Below are 20,975 nucleotides of genomic sequence, written 5' to 3' on the forward strand. Positions count from 1 at the left end.
AGCTCCCTGATGGTTCTAGAGGTCCCCCAGCTCCTTTTTATGTTCTGTAAAGACTTTCTAAGTAGATAGTTGTGTAGTTTATGAAGAGTGATACTTTTGTTATTTCCCTTCTGCTTTTTAACTTATTTTTTCATTGTGGGAAGGTTGCTTCACGATGCTGTGTCGGTGTCTGCCGTCACAGCTTGAATCGGCCGTGGTTGCACAGACAGCCCTTCCCTCCGGCCTCCCGCTCCCGCTCCACGGCTCCAGGTCATCGCAGGTGCCGGGCTGGGCCCCCTGTTGCAGAGCGGCGTCCCGCCTCCGGCCGTTTCACGTGTCACAGTGTACAGATGTCAACGCTGCTTTTTCCAGTCGTCCCACCCGAGCCTTCCCCAACTGACTCCGCGAAAGAGCTCTCTACATCTATATCTCCATTCCTTCCCTGCAAATAGGTTCATCAATCCCACTTTTCTAGATTCCGTATAAATGTGCTAATTGATATATGATATTTGTTTTTCTCTTTCTGACTTACTTCACTCGTTTAATGGGGTCTAGGTTCACCCACCTCGCTAACACTGACGCAAATCCGTTCCTTTTTGATTAATATTCCATTGCGTATATGAATCACATCCTCTTTATCCGTTCATCTGTTGTGGACATCTAGGTAGCTTCCAAGCCCTGACTGATGTAAACAGCGCTGCAGTGAACACTGGGTGCATGTGTCCTTTAGAATTTTGGCTTCCTCAGGGTATATGCCCAGTAGTGGGATTGCTGGGTCACATGGTAGATTTGCTCCTAGATTCTTAAGGAATCTGCATTCTGTTCTCCACAATGGTTGCATCAGTTTGTATTTCCATGACAGTACAAGACAGTTCCCTTTTCTCCATATTCTCTCTAGCATTTATTGTTTGTAGATTTTTTGATGATGGCCATTCTGACTGGTGTGATGTGATACCTCGTAGTAGTTTTGATTTACATTTCTCTAATAATTAGTGATGTTGAGCATCTTTTCATGTGTTTATTGACCATCTGTATGTCTTTAGAGAAGCATCTGTTTAGGTCTTTTGCCCAGTTTTTGATTGGGCTCTTTTCTTTTTGATTTTAACCTGTATGAGCTGCTTATATATTTTGGAGACTAATCCTTTGTCAGTTGCTTCCTTTGTGATTATTTTCTCCAGTTCTGAGGCTTGTCTTTTAATCTTGTTTATTATTCACTTTGTTGTGTGAAATATTTTAAGCTTAATTAAGTCTTGTTTGTTTATCTTTGCTTTCATTTTCATTACTCTAGGAGTGAGTCAAAGGAGTGGGTCAAGGGAGATCTTGCTGTGATTTATGTTAGAGAGCATACTGCCTCTGCTTTCCGCTAAGAGCTTTCTAGTTTCTGGCCTTGCATTTAGGTCTTTAATCCATACTGAGTTTATTGTTGTGTATGGTGTTAGGAGTGTTCTAGTTTCATTCTTTGGAGGTCCAGTTTTCTCATTACCACTTACGGAAGAGGCCTTCAATATTGCATTTCCACCATGTACTTGCGCCTCGTCTGTCAAAGGAGTGCCCACAGGGCCCGGGTTTGTCTCTGGGCTTTCTCTCGCTCCATTGCTCTGGGCTCCTGTTCCGGCGTCAATGCCTGCTTTCCCGACGAGTGCCTTTGTAGTATAGCCTGAGGTCAGGAAGGTTGGTTCCTCCAGCTCCGTTCTTCTTTCTCAAACTATTCAGGGTCTTTTGTGTTTTCATACAAATTGTGAATTTTTTGGGTCTAGTTCTGTGAAAAATAACATTGGTAATTTGATTCCCTTCTAATTTGTATGCATACTTATTTTCCTTGTGTTACCAGTGTGATGTTGAATAGGAGAAAGTGAACATCATTGCTTTTTCTTAGTTTGGGGAAAAATTCAGTCTTTTACTATTAAATAAGTTTGCTGTAGTTTTTTTTAATGCTTCTTATTACATTAGTGGAAGTTTCTATACATTTCTAGTCTGTTAATTTTCTATTAACAGTTGTGGAATTTTATGAAATGCTCATTGAAAAGCTTTCATAGGTTTTCTACTTTCATCTGTTTATAAGATCAGATGAGTTTTAAATATTTAACCCGCCATGCATTTGTAGGATACATCCGCTTGTTTCTTTTTTACATATTACTATAATTAGTTTGATATGTTTTGTTGATTATTTTTGCATTTATATTTGTGAAAGGTATTTTGCTATAGTTTTCTTGTAATGTCTTTGTCTTCTTTTGGTGTTGATATGATATAATGCTGGCATCACAAAATGAGATGGAAAGTAGTCTGTTCTCATTTTTTTCTTAATATTTTGTATGTAATTGTATTATTTCTCTCTAAAATGTTTGGAAGAATTCACCACTGAAACCTCCTGGAGCAGGATTTGTCTTTGATAAATGTCAGATAGTTTTAAAATGCAACGGAACACCTGTTTGGTGTCTGAAATAGTGGTCACTTTATCACACATTTTCTCGGTATCTGTAACTATTACCTGTACAGCAAGTTTTGGCTTATGTTAGCACGAGGTATTGTTGGAAGAAGAGATCAATATTAGATTGAATGCAAAGTAGACACTGTTTTATTAGTGCTCTTGGCATTTCACTGAGGACACTGAAAACGTCTGGTAGAAAAGCTAGGCTTGGGACTTCCCTGGTGTTCTAGTGGTTATGGTTGCGGGCTTTCACTTCAGGCGACTTGAGCTGATCTCCATTTAGGGGACCAAGGTTCCACAAGCTGCAGGGCCAAGAAAAAAAAGCTAGGATGGTAGCTGTTACTGTTCAGTTCCCAGTCGTGTCCGACTCTTTGCGACTCTGTGGACTGCAGAGCACCAGGCCTCCCTGCCCCTCACCGCCTCCCAGAGTTTGCCCAAGTTCATGTCCATTGCATCACTGATGCCATCCAGCCATCTCATCCTCTGATGCCCTCTTCTTCTGCCTTCAATCTTTCCCAGCATCAGGGACTTTCCGAATGAGTCGGCTTCCCAGGTGACTCAGCAATAAAGAATCTGCTTGCAATGCAATGCAGGATTGTAGTTACAATAACATAAATCTGTGACTTTAGATCAAGCCACACAACTCCCTTGAGTCCAAGTATTTTTAGGAAATGGATATGTTACATCATAAAATACATCATATAAAGTATTCTGAACTTATATGAAGTTTATAAATGACCTAATTACTTAATTTTTATGAAGTATAAACAATTTTTCACAAAGTATAATTTAAGTTGTTTAACTGTGAGAGAAGCAACTAGTTGCTCATCAAAATATGTATTCCTTTTGCTTTCTGGGTACATAGCATGATCTTGTTTCTCAGCTAGTAATTAGAATAACTCATTATCATTATTAGAATATTATTATAGAATAATGAGTTATTCTAATTACAGTAGCCAGAGTCACTGCGAGGAGGTACTGCAGGCCTCTTCCAGGGCTCCTGTGTGCAGTCCTGGTTTCACTCCCTCAGGCTGGTGGGGATGAAGGTCACTGATCAGTGGTGATCTTACAGATTGCAGAGGTGCTGAGAACCTGGGTCCCTGAGTTATTACATGCATGAGAGTTATCCCACCAAAACATTTACTTTTCCAGTAAAATTGTGAGATGCAAAATAATCTAAATGGTTTGGATCATTTTGAGATACTTTTGTTAACAACAGCAGTGTGCTAAGTCGCTTCAGTCGTGTCCAACTCTGTGCGACCCCATGAACAGTACCCCCCAGGCTCCTCTGTCCACAGGATTTTCCAGCAAGAATACTGGGGTGGATGGCCGTGACCTCCTCTTAACAGCAGCTAGTGTCACCCTAATGTGCACAATTTGATAGGTGAGAATTCTCTCTTATAGTACTATCATATTCTTACTAGGAAGGATGAATGTTCAAATTTGAGGAATCCCACATCAAACAGAAGTATCCTATTTCAGAGAGGACACCATTTATGATCCCTTAAACCTATGGATCAAAGCTAAAAAAGAAAAATAAATGCATGAGTTTGTTAATCAGCTGAAATATTCCAAGAGAGGATACTTGTGATAATATTTGCTTATTTGTTTAAGAAGAGTCATAATAATCCAAATCATGCTCTGAAATAGGGCAGTCCAAGCCATAGTGGTGTTCAGTTTATGTAGCTGGAAGCTGTATGAGACAGTGATGAGCAACGTTGATTTAGAATTACTGAATAACTATTGGAAAGCTGAAGTATTTTATGTCCTTCAAAATAATAGGAGCGTTCGTGTATTTATGTGGCTCACTAATAATTTCTATAATTCTACTTTAACGATGAGAAATATTTGCAGACATTTAAACTGAATTCCACAGTATTTTAGAAATAACAAGCCAACAATTAAAATCTGCAGAGAGATAATAGATTCATGTGCTTTCTGTATGATGGAAGATTGTTTAGATCTCAAGGTTTACTTTGTCCTGCCAACAGGGTTATTAATCACCGTTCCTCATTTCCTTCCACTGCTGGGATTTGACAAGGATTTTCTTTCACCTTGAAAAACTGCTCGTGGTGGGGAGTTTCTTTGCCTTATTCCTGCAGTCTGAACGTATCCTACTGGGTAAAGGTAAATTGCTTTTTTATTCTGTATTCTGTTATATTTTTGAAAAATGATTTTCAAATCAGGGATTTGATTCCTCTCTTGGTATTGAAAGATCATAAACAAATACATTTTTATGTTATTTTTCTTTAGTAAGCTTTATGATTTTATCCCCAGCAACTGGACTAATTCAATAAGCAACAGACCGTAAGGCAGTAAATGGATACCCTATTAATTTTTATTGCTAAAGTTTCTTTTATGTACTATTTGATCTAAAGATGTTATTCACATTTTTATGGTGATACTGGCAGACTGGAAAAAAACCTAACTCTATAATTCTTATTGATGAAGTCTGGGTATTTTTAACTCAGCAGCTCAAGGAATGACAACAATTCACGTCTCAGGAGCCAGTTCATTAAGTGAAAAGCCTTGTGTGAATAGGGAAGAGCAAAGAAGTTCGAGCAGAGTTTCGCTGCTCAATCAATAGAACACAGTTGGGGAGGTTTAACCACAGTGCTAAAGTCAGTTCATGACACGAGGTTGGTGGATGATTCATTCTTTTCTTTGTTCATGTTCCAAACGGGAAATATAAGCCTGACTTACCTTGAAAATAGTTTCTTTACATTGCTTTGATTCTGAGGTTGCACAAAATTGGAGCTAAAACAGTTGACCATTAAAACAGAATGTTCAAATTAAAAAAAAAAATTAAGGAAAAGAAAGGAGACCAATAATGTCCCAGACGGACTGACATTGCACAGTTCCTGGTCTCCAAGACGAGTTTGCTGCTGACTCTGAAGCTGCACTGACTGTTGAGGACAGCAACGTCTCCCAGTCCAGACTCACCCTGACCAACCCAGGTCTTGAAATCTGTATTCCCTCCCCTTTGAACAAAGTCTTCCCGGGTGGCGCTAGTGGTGAAGAATCTGCCTGCCAATGCAGGAGACGCAGGAGATGCAGGTTCAGTCCCTGGGTTGAGAAGAGCCCCCAGGGGGGGGACATGGCAACCCACTCCAGTGTTCTTGCCTGGAACATTCCATGGACAGAGGAGCCTGGCCGCTATCGTTCATGATGTTGCAAAGAGTTGGATACGACTGAGCACACGCACAACACAACACCTTTGAAAAAAATGTGTGTCCTGCAGAGACATGGAAGAAACGCTGAATCCAGTATGAACACTGGAGTCTATTGCTAGTCCAAGCCTTTCCAGGACTATGTTTATAGCAATTTGACCATCATTTACTGAGAACTTATATTTAAACCTCATGGAAATATGAATAAATACAGTTAACCCTCACTAGGAGCTTAATAGGAGAAATAAGATGCAGTCATAAAGGATACATAAAATTAATTGATAATCATGAAAAACTGTTTTAAATCTGTTTGGCGCTACATGCTAAATGGCTGCCATGGGCATGTCAGAGTGAAGTAGCTCATTCTGTGCTGGTATAGGCTGGGAAATTATGACATTCATTTTACTCTGAAAGTTGTTTAGTATTAAGCAATATTAGAACACAAAGATTGTTGTCTTTACATGCATGAGGCAGACAGTAAATATCAAAGACACTCAAAGAGGAAGACATGATTCAAGGCTGGAGTAGTCTGAAAATTCTTTAGGGAGGATGTAAAATATGAGTTGGGTATCTCTCAAAATCTATGGCAAAAAATGAGTCATGATGGAGCGTTAGAAACTTTCCTTGAAATGAGAAATGAGACATGTTTGACCATTGTGATTTTTTTCTATTTTACATTAGGCTAGTGATCCTCATAAATGTATTAAGACAAAAACTAATAAAGGATTGAGAATTTGAAAGCAATATATGAAAGAGCCAGGTTGCTGAGGACAAATCTAAAGTAGATACTTTTCAAAATAGTTTTCATTTAGTACCATAATAAGAAAGTGTAAAGTTCAATATTTTTTAATGTTAATTTTAGGATATCTGCAGTTGCACAGCTACCATCATAATCTAATTTTACTCCATTTCCATCAATCAAAAATCTAGTATTAATTTAAAAATCAAAATCCTTGTCCAGATACCCCAGCCTTAGGCGACCATCAACATATTTGTCTTCAAAATTTGACTACCATTGGTTCCTATATGAAATCATACAATATATGGTCTATTGTGACTGAATTCTTTCACTAGAGGATACTGCTTTTGACCTTCATCCATTACATTTTATGTTTTAATGACAAAGAGGATTCTATTATCTATATAGGTCAGATTTTATTGTTTATTAGTAAATAGATATGTCCATTCATCAGTTAATAAACATTTGGGCTGTCTCTACATTTTGGCTATTATGAATAATGCTGCCTTATAAACATCCATGTACAAGTTTTTATGTGGGTGAATTATTTCTCTTGATTGGGAGGAATTACTAGATCATATGATAATTCTATATTTAACCATTTGAGGAACTGCCAGACTGTTTTCCGTAACTACTGCAGTATATGAGGTTTCCAACTTCTCTGCATCCTCACCAAACACTCGTTTTTGGCTGTCTTTTTGATCATAGCCAGTCTTGTGAGTATGAAGTGGTATCTGGCTAATGTTGATTGCACATATTTTCACGTGTTTAATTAGCTCTTTGAATATGGTTTGTGAAGAAATACCTACTCAAATTCCTTGTCTGTTTTTAATTCCTTTATCTTTTTATTATTAACTTGTAATAGTTCTTTATATATTCTGAATGCATTTCCTTTATCACACATGTGATTTAAAAATATTTTTTCCTTTGGGTTGTTGTTTTATTTTTTCAATGGTATCCCTTAAAAAACAAATGTTTTTCATTTTTATAAAATTAATTTATCTACTTTTTGTTTGCCTGCTTGCATTTCTAAGAATCCATAACTGAATCCAGGTAGCACAAAGATTTACTCCTATAATTTCTCCTAAGAGTTTTAATGTTTTACCTCTTGCATTCAGCTCTGTGATCTATTTTGAATAAATTTTTGTATTTTTGATGCTCTAATCCCCAGAACCTATGACTCTGTTACCTTACCTTGCAGATAGGATAAAGGGTATGGACCCTGAGACTGAGAATATTCTGGATTAGTCAGATGTGCCTGATCTTATTACATGAGTCCTTAAATTCAGAGACTCTTTCCTGACTATGAAAGAGAGACGGCCACGTGGAAAGGACTTGGTGCCCCATCGTTGGTTCAGCGATGCAGGGCTCTGTGTGTGAGGACTGGAGAAAGGCCTCTGGGGGCTTAGGGTGCTCCCAGATGTTGATGGCCAGGAGGACGTAAAGCCTTCAGTCTTACAGCTGCAAGGGCCTGAATTCTGTGAGCAGGCAGATGACCAGGAAATGGATTTCCCCCAGATCCTGCAGAAAGGAGGACAGGCCCCCGGGCACCTTGCTGTTAACCTGTGAGATCAGTGCTAGGATTCTGGCTACAGATAATAAATCATGAAACATAACAGTTTTGTATTGTGTAAGCCATCAAATCTGTGGCTCCTGCAACAAAGAAAATGAATACAATTTTCGATTTTGTTATGGGATCTTCCAAGTTAGTCTTTTCTTTCAGTCTGGGGAGGATGTCCTCTGTCCGCAGATTTGGGAACACTCAGTGGTTTATTTCATGCTGTGAATTTCAGTTTTACTCATTCCTATGTTCCTTTGCAGTCTCATGCTACTGATGGCTTTGCAGAAATTTCTACCACACTCTTCAAGGATTCTTATTATAACATTATTTGAAAAAGATTTGTTTTCTGATGGGGTGTATGACACATTTGCTGGTAATCCCTTAAACTTTGCCTTTGAGAAGTGAAGTGAAAGTGAAAGTTGCTCAGTCATGTCCGACTCTTTGTCCCCATGGACTGTAGCCTGCTAGGCCCCTCTGTCCATGGGATTCTCCGGGCCAGAATGCTGGAGTGGGTAGCCCTTCCCTTCTCCAGGGGAGCTTCCCCACCCTGGGATGGAGCCCAAGTCTCTCCAGCGTTGCAGGCGGGTTCTTTACTCTCTGTTGCCAGGGAGTCCATAGTTCACATATGTTCCGAACATTTGAACAACTTAAATTCTCTTTTAAAAAGAGAAAATAAAAAGCCTGTGGGAAAGCCATGTAAATGAGAGCAACATCTCAAATAATAGTGATAATTTTGGTAGCCGCACTACTGAACTGTACGCTCTGGAAATCACAGAATCTTAGAGTTGGAAGTGATGCTAACTTCTTAGGCTTGGAACAGAGGACACTGTTGCCAGAAGGTGTAAAATGTACGTGAATGGCAAAGGGTTGTCTGGTCTGCTGTGGTGGACACAGAATCTGACCTCCAGTATTATGTTTTCCAGTTGAATTCACTATCCACTAAATATTTCATTCTTTGAGACAGACGGTAGAGGAGTTATGTATAGATATACTTATATTTTTATATGTAAAATGTAGATTTAAAGTGGATCCCATAAACCCAAGAGTTTAATGAAAGGACAATATATTAAACTTATGGGTTTATGGGATCCAGTTTAAAATAATTATAATGTAAAGTATGGTGGTAAGTTTATTACTTTGTGGTTCCAACCTTATTTTCCTTTATAAGGGCACACAACTCTTTTTTTTTTTCAGAGATATGCTGAGATTGGTAAATGTTAATCACTTGGTTACAATTGGTAAATGTTAATCACTTGGTTACAATTGGTAAATGTTAATTAAGATAAGAAGTAGATAAAATATCTTTATTATACTGTTTTCTTACATTTCTATGTGTTTGAAAATTTCCATAATTAAAAAGAAGAACATGCTTTAGTTCATAAGGAAACTGGAGCCTATTATACAGAGTGAAGTAAGTCAGAAAGAAAAACACCAATATAGTACATTAATGCATATAAATGGAATTTAGAAAGATGGTAATGACAACCATATACGCAAGACAGCAAAGAGACACAGATATAAAGAACAGACTTTTGGACTCTGTGGGAGAAGGCGAGGGTGGGATGATTTGAGAGAAAAGCATTGAAACATGCATATTATCACATGTGAAATAGATCGCCAGGCCAGGTTGGATGCGTGAGACAGGGTGCTCAGGGCTGGTGCACTGGGACGACCCTGAGGGGTGGGATGGGGAGGGAGGTGGGGGGAGTTCAGGATGGGGACACATGTACACCCATGGGTGATTCATGTCAATGTATGGTAAAGTAATTATCCTCCAATTAAATAAATTAATTAATTAAAAAAAAAACTGTCGGAGGTGCAACAAACACCATGGAGTTTGAAATTTTGAAATTATCAAAAGGATGTTAAACCTCATTTGATTTTAGCATGTCATTTTTTTACATCCTTTTCTTTGGAATGGGTGTGGGTGTGAGCCATGCATGTTATTCACTCAAAGGCACAATGGCAAGAGATCTTTTCTAGAAAAACAGTAAAGCTCTAGGCATTTGAGTTAGCTGATGGGGAAGGAACATGCAATGCATTAAAACAAGGAAAAGCTAGGATGAATATCAATTCATTATATAAAATATATGCACTTCTAGATATTTGTATATGTAGATATTATGACTATTTAAAATCTGATCTTTAAGTAACTTTCTCCTTTGTGTTTCTTTAAAGAAAAAAGTATAGCAACTTTGAAAAAAATGATAAATTTTGTTTCTGCATTTTAAAATGTCTTTAATATTAATTAGGACTATAAATTTAAGGTTAGCAAAGTTATACTTCTTCAAATTTAAGAGAAATTAATAGAATAGTGGAAGAAAATTTTACAATTTAATGGTATCACCATTAGTAACCTCCTTTTCTTTCTTTTTTTTCCTTTTCTTCATTTAGATATATTTGGGGAAACAGATTGCAGTGTAGATATGATTTTCATATTTGTTAATAAGTCAGAGAAGGGAACCAGCTCCAGTTGGTTCTGTTTTGTGCTTTTTCATCATTGTACTAGCAGAATCAAGCAAAGTTTTCACCTCATCCTCTGATTTGTCAATTTTTAGCCCTTTAAAGTGAAATTCCAGTGACAATCCTATTTTAACTCCAATGAGAGACATGCAGTTTAGGACTAAAATTTTGTCCCCCTGTCCCCCACCCCCCATGCAAATGAAAGAATAATGACTCATTAAAGTACCTACCTTCTTCTAGATATCATTTCAGTGATATACCCTGGCATAAATTCCATATTTGTATATCTGACATTAATGGGAAATATTGATTGTATCTTTTCCTAGCCCTAATATTCATTGTCATTTCTCTGTGTACCTCTATTATTGGACAGGTCTTGGCCTCTACTTTTATTTCATACAACATCTTTTAAAAAGTCAAGGACAATAATGAGAATTAGCATCATGTCTAGAAATTCACGGACAATAATGAGAATTAGCATCATGTCTTCTCTTAAAAGATTCTTCCACGACACCGCAGATCTCAGTTCCAGTCTTTCTTCATCCATGGGACAGAAGCTGGGTCTTAGTGACCCTCTGATTTTGCCTGCTTCCCCAGAGTCCTGGAATTAGAGCTGTGATTTATTTCTACAAGTATGTTAAGACAAGATCTGGCCTTTCACTGATATGTTTCCTTGTGTTAGGAGTGTTAGTTGCCCAGGTGTGTCTGACTCTCTGCGACCCCATGGACTATAGCCCTCCAGGCTCCTCTGTCCATGGGATGCTCCAGGCAAAAATACTGGAGTGAACTGTCGTTTCCTCCTCCGGGGCATCCTCCTGACCCAGTGATCGAGCCCACATCCCCTGCGTTGGCAGGCAGATTCTTTACCATCTGAGCCTTCAGAGAAACCCTGATATGTTTCCTTATTTTAGTCTTTAAATGCAACTAAAAATAACCATGTTTGTGTATCATATTTCAAACCATCACTAGATCATTTAAAATGATTTTATTAAAAGGACCTAGCTAGGAATGTGTCTTCCAGGTGCTTCCCTTCTGAAGACCCTTGTTTGTAAAAAAATGATGATTTTCCATGTCCCAACGTGTGTGATACACTCACCATCCTATTCAAAGCAGCAGCATCTCACCCTTCACTATTGAAAATTCCTCATTTTTCTTAATTTGGGTATGCATTGGCTGTGTCACTGTCTCTGTGTCTTTTTCCTTTATTCAGGAATCCAGGGGTTACTTTTTTTTTTTTTTGGTCTCTAGATAGTTTTGCCAGCAGCATAGTTTTGAGTTGCATTAGGATCAGGGCCTCTCCCTTCCCCAGGAGGCTACCCGATATAGATCAAAGCCTCATAGGAGAAAGCATGAACATTTGTTGGTCAAAAAGATCTGGGTTTAAATCTAAGTTTCATCTGAGAAGTTTTCTGAGAAAAATAATTTTAATAATATATATAAATATCTGACACAATGCTGATGTTCAACAAATGTTATTTCCTTTTCATTTATTTCCTCTGTCCCACATGATTTCTAATTTATATTTTTGGTTTAATTAGCACCTAAAGTATTTGGCATAGCACCTGTCATAAAGCATTGCTCAACAAATATTAGTCATTATTAAAGTTATTACCATTGTATTTCCACCCCAACTTTTCCTAACTAAATTTCCTGTGAAGTTCTTTATGTTTTCAATATCAAACATATTTACTGTCCTCCTCTAAATGTAGGCTGAGAATATTTTGTCTTGAAACTAGCTCTTTTGATGTCCTTTCAGGAGGCTGAGTTCCTAAAGGTGCAGGGAGAGCACTTTCTAACACTATACACAAAAATAAACTCAAAATTGATTAAAGGCCTAAGTGTAAGATCAGAAACTATAAAATTCTTAAGGAAAACATAGGCAGAATAGACTCTGACATAAATCACAGCAAGATCCTCTATGACCCACCTGCCAGAGAAATGGAAATAAAAACAAAAATAAAAAAATGGGACCCAATTAAACTTAAAGCTTTTGCACAATGAAGGAAACTATAAGCAAGGTGAAAAGACAGCCCTCAGAATGGGAGAAAATAGTAGCAAATGAAACAACAAAGAATTAATCACCAAAATATATAAGCAGCTCATGCAACTCAATACCAGAAAAATGAACAACCCAATCAAAAATTGTGCAAAAGACCTAAACAGACATTTTTCCAAAGAAGACATAGAGATGGCTAATAAATACATGAAAATATGTTCAGCATCATTCATTATTAGTAAAATGCAAATCAAAACCGAAATGAGGTATCATCTCACACCGTATCATCACACATCTCACACACACATATCACACACATCTCAGAATCAGTTCAGTTCAGTCACTCAGTCATGTCTGACTCTTTGCAACCCCATGGACTGCAGCACGCCAGGCCTCCCTGTCCATCACCAACTCCCGGAGTTTGCTCAAACTCACGCCCATTGAGTCGGTGATGCCATCCAACCATCTCATCCTCTGTCGTCCCCTTCTCCTCCTGCCTTCAGTCTTTCCCAGCATCGGGGTCTTTTCCAATGAGTCCATTTTTTTTTTTACATTAGGTGGCCAGAGTATTGGAGCTTCAGCTTCCGCATCAGTCCTTCCAATGAATATTCAAGATTGATTTCCTTTAGGATGGACTGATTGGATCTCTTGGCAGTTGAAGAGACTCTCAAGAGTCTTCTCCAACACCACAGTTCAAAAGCATCAATTCTTCAGCTCTCAGCTTTCTTTATGGTTCAACTCTCCCATCCACACAGGACCACTGGAAAAACCACAGCTATGACTAGATGGGCCTTTGTCAGCAAAGTAATGTCTCTGCTTTTGAAGTTGGTCAGACTGGACAGAATGGCCACCATCAAAAATTCAAACAAACAATAAATGCTGGAGAGGATGTGGAGAAAAGGGGACACTCTTACACTGTTGGTGGGAATGCAAATTGGTACAGCCACTATGGAGCATGGTGTAGAGTCCTTAAAAAGCTGGGGATAGAACTGCCATGTGACGTAGCGTCCCCACTACTGGACATGTATCCAGAGGAAGCCAGAAGTGTAAAAGACACGTGCACCCCCGTGTTCATCGCAGCACTGCTGACAGTAGCCAGGACATGGAAGCAACCTAGATGTCCATCAGCAGACGAATGGATGAGAAAGGAGTGGTGCATACACACCATGGAATATTACTCAGCTATAAAAAGGAATGCTTTTGAATCAGCTTTAATGAGGCGGAAGAGCCTGGGGCCTATTATACGGAGTGAAAGAAGTCAGAAAGAGAAAGACAAATACTGTATATTAATGCATATATACTGAACCTAGTAGACGGTACCAATGACCCTACATGCAGGGCAGCAAAGGAGACAGAGATGTAAAGAACAGAGTTTTGGAATCTCTGGGAGAAGGCGAGTGTGGGGTGATTTGAGAGGACACCCCTGAAATGTGTACATCACCATGTGTAAAATAGATGACCAGCGCAAGTTCGATGCATGAAACAGGGAACCAAAGCTGGTGTTCTGGGACAACCCAGGGTGGGAGGGGGGCCAACTCATGTTGATGCATGGAAAAAACCAACACAATATTGTGAAGTAATTATTCTACAGTTAAAATAAATTAATTAATGTTAAGAAAAGAAAGGAAAAGAGAAACAGGTAAAGTGGAAGAATAATTACAGCATTAAATGATACAGAAGAGTTGGAAAGGGGAAAGGATGAGACTATGCTTGTCTTGTTTGGATAGTATTTACGAAAGACAATTTGAAGGAGTAATGTGTACTCTGTAAAGAATTGTTAAGATATTGACATTTTTAAATTCACCGTGTAGCCTTTTGACTGACCCACTGTATTAACAGTGCATATTGATGTTTGACCAATAGAACAGACAGTGAATGTGACATGATGCATGCAATCTGCTGTGTAATTACTATCAATATAGAGTTTTATTTCATGAATGATGTGAAATCTTTTTGAAAAAGGAACTTCTGATTTCACCTTGAGATAAAGCTCACAAGATTTCATGACACGTGGTTAGATATATTGTTCAAATACATTTTGTAGAAAATGGAATAAATCATGACTACTTGTGTGTTCATTAAACATATGAAGTTAATGGGTTGATACTTTCTTTGAGAACACATCTTATTTGATGTCAACCTTCTTGAATGCCTGCTCTAAGTAATGCTAGTTGTAACAGTTCCTCATATCCTATTATCAATGCCGGCCGTTACCTTCCCTAAATGTTTCTTCCTATGTGGGCTGTTGTCACAGAACGACTTTTAGCATCTGATGCTCGTTTACTATAAAATCTCCTCCCCGGCGGCAAGGTTGCATTAAGAACGGAAAGCAAATATGTGAAGTGCCTTTACTCTTCAACATATTTTAAATGTTTAGTCAGTTTCCTGTGTGAGACGGTATGTGAGTGCTCTCACTGGGAGGGTCTGATTCTCTCCAAGGCTTGCAAGTCTAATGTTCCAAAGACGTCTGAATCTGCTCAATCAAGCCAGGTCTTTCTTTTGAATTCCATGCCTACATTCTGTACTGCCTACTGTTCTTTACTACAGACATTTCAACTACAGTTATGAAGAGCTGATCTCATTACTTTTCCTCCTCATAACTCTTAGTGAAACCATCACCCATGCGTTTGCTTATGTTTTGAGAAGACAGAGTGTCGTCCAGATGCCTCCTTCTCCATAGACAACCTCTGTGTTCAATCAATAAATACATCTTTTGCATCTTACCACCCCAGTAATCTATTGAATCTATTTCCTTCTCTGCATCGCCACAGCTTTAGCCTTTTAGGCCATCAGCATCATCCACCCGTCTCACTGCAACAGCCTCCAATTCAGTTAGCTTGCCTCTTGCTAGACGCAAATGCAGGCACAGAATTGTTTGTATCATGTCATTTCCCAGACACTCCCTCTGCCCAAAACTTGAAGCGAAAATTCCCAAACACGGGTTACAGTTTCCTGGTTGATCCATTCAGATTGCCTCATTGTTATTCAGTAGCCAAGTCCTGTCCGACTCTTTGCAACCCTATGAACTGCGGCACACCAGGCTTCCCTGTCCTTCACCATCTCTGGAGTTTGGTCAAACTCATGTCCATCGAATCAGAGATGCCATCCAACCAACCATCCTCTGTCGTCCCCCTCTCCTCCCAGCATCAGGGTCTTCTCCAATCAGTCAGCTCTTCCCATCAGGTGGCCAAAGTCCAGGAGCTCCAGCTTCAGCATCAGTCCTTCCAATGAACATTCAGGACTGATTTCCTTTAGGAGGGACTGGTTGGACCTCCTTGCAGTCCAAGGGACTCTCAAGAGTCTTCTCCACACCTTTATCTTTGAGCTCTTCCTCCCTAGGATGCTTGCTACAGCTCCACTGAACTTCTTCCAGTTCCTTATTCATTATCCTGCACAGAGATTTGCCTGCTTTATGCAGTCTGAAGTGCTTCTCTCTCTAGTTTACTTTTATGATTCACTCTTAGTGAATCTTAATTAGGGTTCACTAGAGAAGCAGAACCAATATTATTTATTTTAAGGAACTGACTCACATGATATGGAGACCCGAGGTCCCAAGATCTATAGGTAATAAGCTGGAGACCCAAGAGCACTGACAGTCTGAGCACCAGCCACAGTCTGAGTTCAAAGGCAGAGAGCCAGTGTCCCGGCTCAAGACAGGTGGAGAAAATGAATTCTGTTGTGGTGTCTTCAGTCGCTGAGTCCTGTCTGATTCTCTGCAGCCCCACGGACTGCAGCATCCAGGCTTCCCCGTCCCTCACTCTCTCCGTCCTGCACCCCACATTTCTGTTCTCTTCGGGACTTCAGTGGGTTAGGTGAAGCTCATTCACACTGGGGAGAGGATTCTGCCTTATTCAGTCTACAGATTCAGACATTAGTCTCATCCAGACACAGCCTCATAGACACACCCCAAATAATGTGTAACCAATTATCTGGGAACTATGTGGCCCAGTCAAGTTGGCACACACAAGACACCATCACAACCTTCTAGAATCGCTCTGCCCACCTCTCTTCTTAAGAAAAACTGCTCTGACCCAGGTCCTGATGAGATTGTTCTTACTCTCCTATCTCCTGTGACTCTGTCCGCACATGAGCACTGACACACGTCCTCCTCGCCTGCTCACACACATCCTTAAAAACCCTAGTTCTTGCTCCTTCCCTTTGTAAGTCCTAATTTAGGAACTAGAAAGTATACTTTGGCACTTAGGTGTTCAATAAAAATGCATTGAATGCATGAGCTATTCTATTAACCTTTAGATTGAATCTTCACGAACATTAAATTATTTTGGCTTGATTGCTGACATAAAACCAACATTTACTCCTGCCCAATTATGGCTGAATATACATGTAACCATATTCAACATTCTGGTTTCATTAACTTTCCTCTGCGATTTATACACTAAACTTGCTCACTCTGTGGTCTAGATACTCTGCTGATTAAAACTGTGGCTACATTGTTAGAATTCTCCTGGTTGATCACCAGGGAAAAAGGCGTTCAGTTTTGCTGTTCCAAGTCAGAAAGTAGCACGTGAAGGGGGCAGAGGCTTTGGAATAAAACACAGCCCGGGTTAGGAGCCCAGCTCTTCTGATCTTCATTCTGTCTTACTGACTTCTGTAGACTGAGCATATAGGAAAATGCTTGGCAGAAAATAGGTTTTAAAAACTGTTAGATAACTTTGATAAGTTACAAAAGTTATTTTCATCCCAGGCTTCTCACTTAGTAATTGTATCTATTTCACAAAGATATTTGAGACTATAAATAAGTTCATATACTCAAATTGAGTGCAAAGAATGTGCCAAATGAAATTCTGTTTATATTTATTACTTTCATAGTACTGGAGTATCTGTGAACGTGTTTATAAGTGCAAAATTTTCCATCCTGTAACCTCCAATTACAGACCATTTCCCTCTATTTTTAAGAACTTACCTGTACCAGGTACTATGTAAATGCTTTACATACGTCATCATTTCATTTTAATACAGTATTGTTCTTCTCAGTTGACAGAGAAAATCTGGTTTCATAAAGACTAAATAACTTTGCAAGTTCACACAGCTTGCAAAGCCTAAACTGGCACCTGAAATTATACCAAAATTCAATGGCGAGCTCACCCTCTAGGTCTGTGCGTCTGGTTCTGCTTTGTAAGTAAGTATCATTTGTGTCATTTTAGAGCCCACGTGTAAGGGATGTCATATGATATTTCTCCCCCTCTGTCTGACTTCCTTCACTCACAGTGACACTGGGTAACATTTGGTTGCTGGGGGAGAATGAGGGCAGGGAGCCCAGGGCGTTGGGGATGTATGTACGCACCGCTCTGCTTACACCGGGTACCCAACCAGGACCCGCTGTGTAGGGCACGCGGAACTCTCTCAACGCCGTGTGCTGCCACGGGGGATGGAAAGCGAGCTGGGGGCGAACGGATTCATGTGTAAGGAAGACTGAATCCCTTTGCTGGTCCCCTGAGACCACCGCAGCATCTTTAGTCGACTATACCGCAACGCAAAATACAAAGAGAAAAATTCACTGGTGACAACTGTGCTCAGCTGTAAAACGCCTGGAATAAAGTCTGTGTTCATAAGTTAGTTTCTTTTCCCTTCTCGCTGTAGGATCAGCGTCCTGTTGCTCTGCATCCGTTGCGTTTGCATAAGCAGAGAGCATCTGACGTTGTCCAGTGGAAGCCTTTCCAGCAGAGCCTGTGAAGATGTTTGCTCCAGCTCTTCCTGGCTCCTCCCCAGCGATGCTGACTCCCCTCCCAACCTCGGGGGAGCCGACTCAGCCGTGCCTGCTGCAGATGAAGCCTCCCCGATGGGCTTCGGTCAGACTACACTGGATAGTGTGTGACGGAAAGATGGCTTGTCTTCCATCTTTGAGAAAGTCGGAGTCCCACCTGGCTACATCCAAGTAAAGGGGAAAAGCCACGGTGAGCCTTGCGTCTCTGCGCTGTCTGCAGCGCTGGACTCTGCGCAAACCGAGTCCCCGCGTGAACCCCGCTGCTCAACCCAGCACCAGCGACGCCCGGCCTCCTGGAGACCCGCTTCTCTCCTCTGCTCAGATTCCCTTCCGCAAGTCACCCTCCCGGCCTGCCAATGGTACCTCTCGCTTCTGTTCTGATTGCCCCTACTCTTCCAGTCTACTGTCAAGAATGTAAATAACAACAAGCATCCTGAATGGCTCTGATTTTTTTCTTTCAGTTACCATGCTTTCTTTTTCCATTTGATGGAAAACTCTTGGAATGTATGGTAATCTTAACTTTTCTCCTATTATCTTCCATACAACTTAAAATTTGCTAGAAGAACTCTAATAAATATTTTGTTGAATTAAAAACCATCAGTTGAACTATATTTGCAACTTAATAATTAACTGAATGATATAAATTGGCTTATTGATTTCATTGTTTTAAAGCTCATACTTCATGTATTTAAAAAAGCCTTTACAGTTAGCAGTATAATATTTTATCCCTGAAGAATCAAAGATATTCTCTTCAATTAGTAGGGACCATTTTTCTATATTGCAAACATTTACCTAATTTACAAATCACTGCCCCTTTTCACTCAGGGTTTAATAAATAGATTTTAATAATAAATGTATTCAATCACAAAAGGAAAATATAGTTAATAATAAAAATTAGTAATTTGAAAATTAAATATGTGAGTAACCAGTTGGTTTTGTTCTTATTTAGGTATAGAGATTCACAGCCACACTCCTTTCTAAAGAGTTTCTACCCATATGAAATTTAATAGTAGTTTGACTAATGTGATGAGGAAAATTATTCTATTTATAGTTACTGAAAATTTTGAAGAAACTTGAGCATTTTGTTCCTAAAGTAGAAATTAACATTTTAAGGATACAGTGTCATTAAAGAGTTCAGCAAAGCATTTGGTTATTTTTTAGCCTCAAGAAGTGAGAAAATTGTAGCTATTTAAATGTCACTGCTTTGCAAAGAAAGACTTCAGTCTTTTGTTTCTTTGTCTCCTTATCCTTCATTTGTAAGTGCTTGCATGATATATCCAGTAAGTGTATTCTTTGAAGTATAACTATTTTTTAACATATGCAATCCTTACTTTTATTGCTTCATATTTACATTAGAGACTAATATATTTTCTTGAATGCTTGGCAGATGACCATCTCTTTGTTTATCTTTATGATTTTTTTTTAAGCACTAGAGAAGTCTGTCATTGACAAAACTGAGCTAACGTCAATGACTCTATTTTTAAGATTTTTCTGTGACACTGAAATTTTGGAAAATCATGTATACATATAAATTAGATGATAAGGGTAGAAACTGAAGCTTCAATTGCAAGAGTTACTCAGTGTATTATTTTTCTTAAGCTTACCAGATGAGAACATTGAAGCTATCATTCCATGTTTATAAAATAATTTATTGCTGTTTGTAAAACCTTGCCAGTTTTACTCTGATTCTTTAATTCTTTTAAGAAAATAATCAATCTAATTAAATCATTGAAGGTTAAAACCAAATTTCATTTCAATATTATTTACCTAGGATTCCTAAGAGCTTCTAAGTGTTTAATTAACTCAGTTGTAGAAGGGTTAACAGTCAGAAATATATCCAGGTCATCTAAGTCATACAATTGTCAGATGGTTGCTAGGCAACAGATATCAGGTTTGGCTGATGCATGTTCTAGGCAAAGATTATAGTGTGAAAAGAAGAAATTACACGATACCTGCATTTTTATTGCTGTGCTTTTTGAAAATAAAGTTGTATTGGAGGAAGAAAAAAGCCTTGACATTTATTATGCACATCATATTTCTTCTAAATGTCAGGACTATATTATTTGATAGTTAAGTGATAAGGGACAATAAATTCAAATGACAGATGACATTTTATTTCTTATGTGGTTTTAAAGATGAGCCTTCCATTTAATCCTATTTTTGTAGCATGTCATCAAGTTAATTAATTTCTAAATTCATTGTGATTGAAAAGAAACTGCAAATGAAAATTAATTGGAATATAATTAATTTAATATATACACATTTTAATGCTACTAAGGAGAAGAAAGGAGAATGACTTATATTACATGATTCTAGCAAAACACCAGAATATTTCAGCAGTGATGAAAATGATATTGAGAGAGACCCAGTTTAGAAATTTAGGGTGAAATGTAATTATTTGCAAATGACTTAAAACTGCCATTATTACATATTACTTGATTTATTTTTATAATCCATGTGAAGCATAATGCCTGTATCTTAGTTGTAAAGTCCTATGACATTATTCTTCCTCTTTGTTTTACTCTCCTTAACGACTGATGAATAAGGAGTAGGTGAGAAGTTTGATTGCAAGAGGGAAGAAATCAAAGTTATCTGTTAGATGTCTAGGAAACAAAAGTATATTGTATGATCATTAGTTTTCAAACACTATATGTTATGTTAAGCAAAATTTTAAAGATCTCATTTTTATCTGCAAATAAGTAGTTGTGGCAGAACTCATAAAAGAATCTTTTGACTAGTTCTTCTTCAGGAAAATTTAATTCAAAACTTAGCAAAACTAATATTTTCTTTTGTGTCAATTGGGAATGCAATCGCTCACCAATTATGAGGTCTCTTGGTGAATTTCTAGTTCTTAGGATTAGAGGAAAATCATGGAGATATATATTTAAACTCAACATCTTTACAAAAGAAAATT

Source organism: Muntiacus reevesi, chromosome 12 (assembly GCF_963930625.1).
Source record: "Muntiacus reevesi chromosome 12, mMunRee1.1, whole genome shotgun sequence".
NCBI classification, from domain to species: Eukaryota; Metazoa; Chordata; class Mammalia; order Artiodactyla; family Cervidae; genus Muntiacus; species Muntiacus reevesi.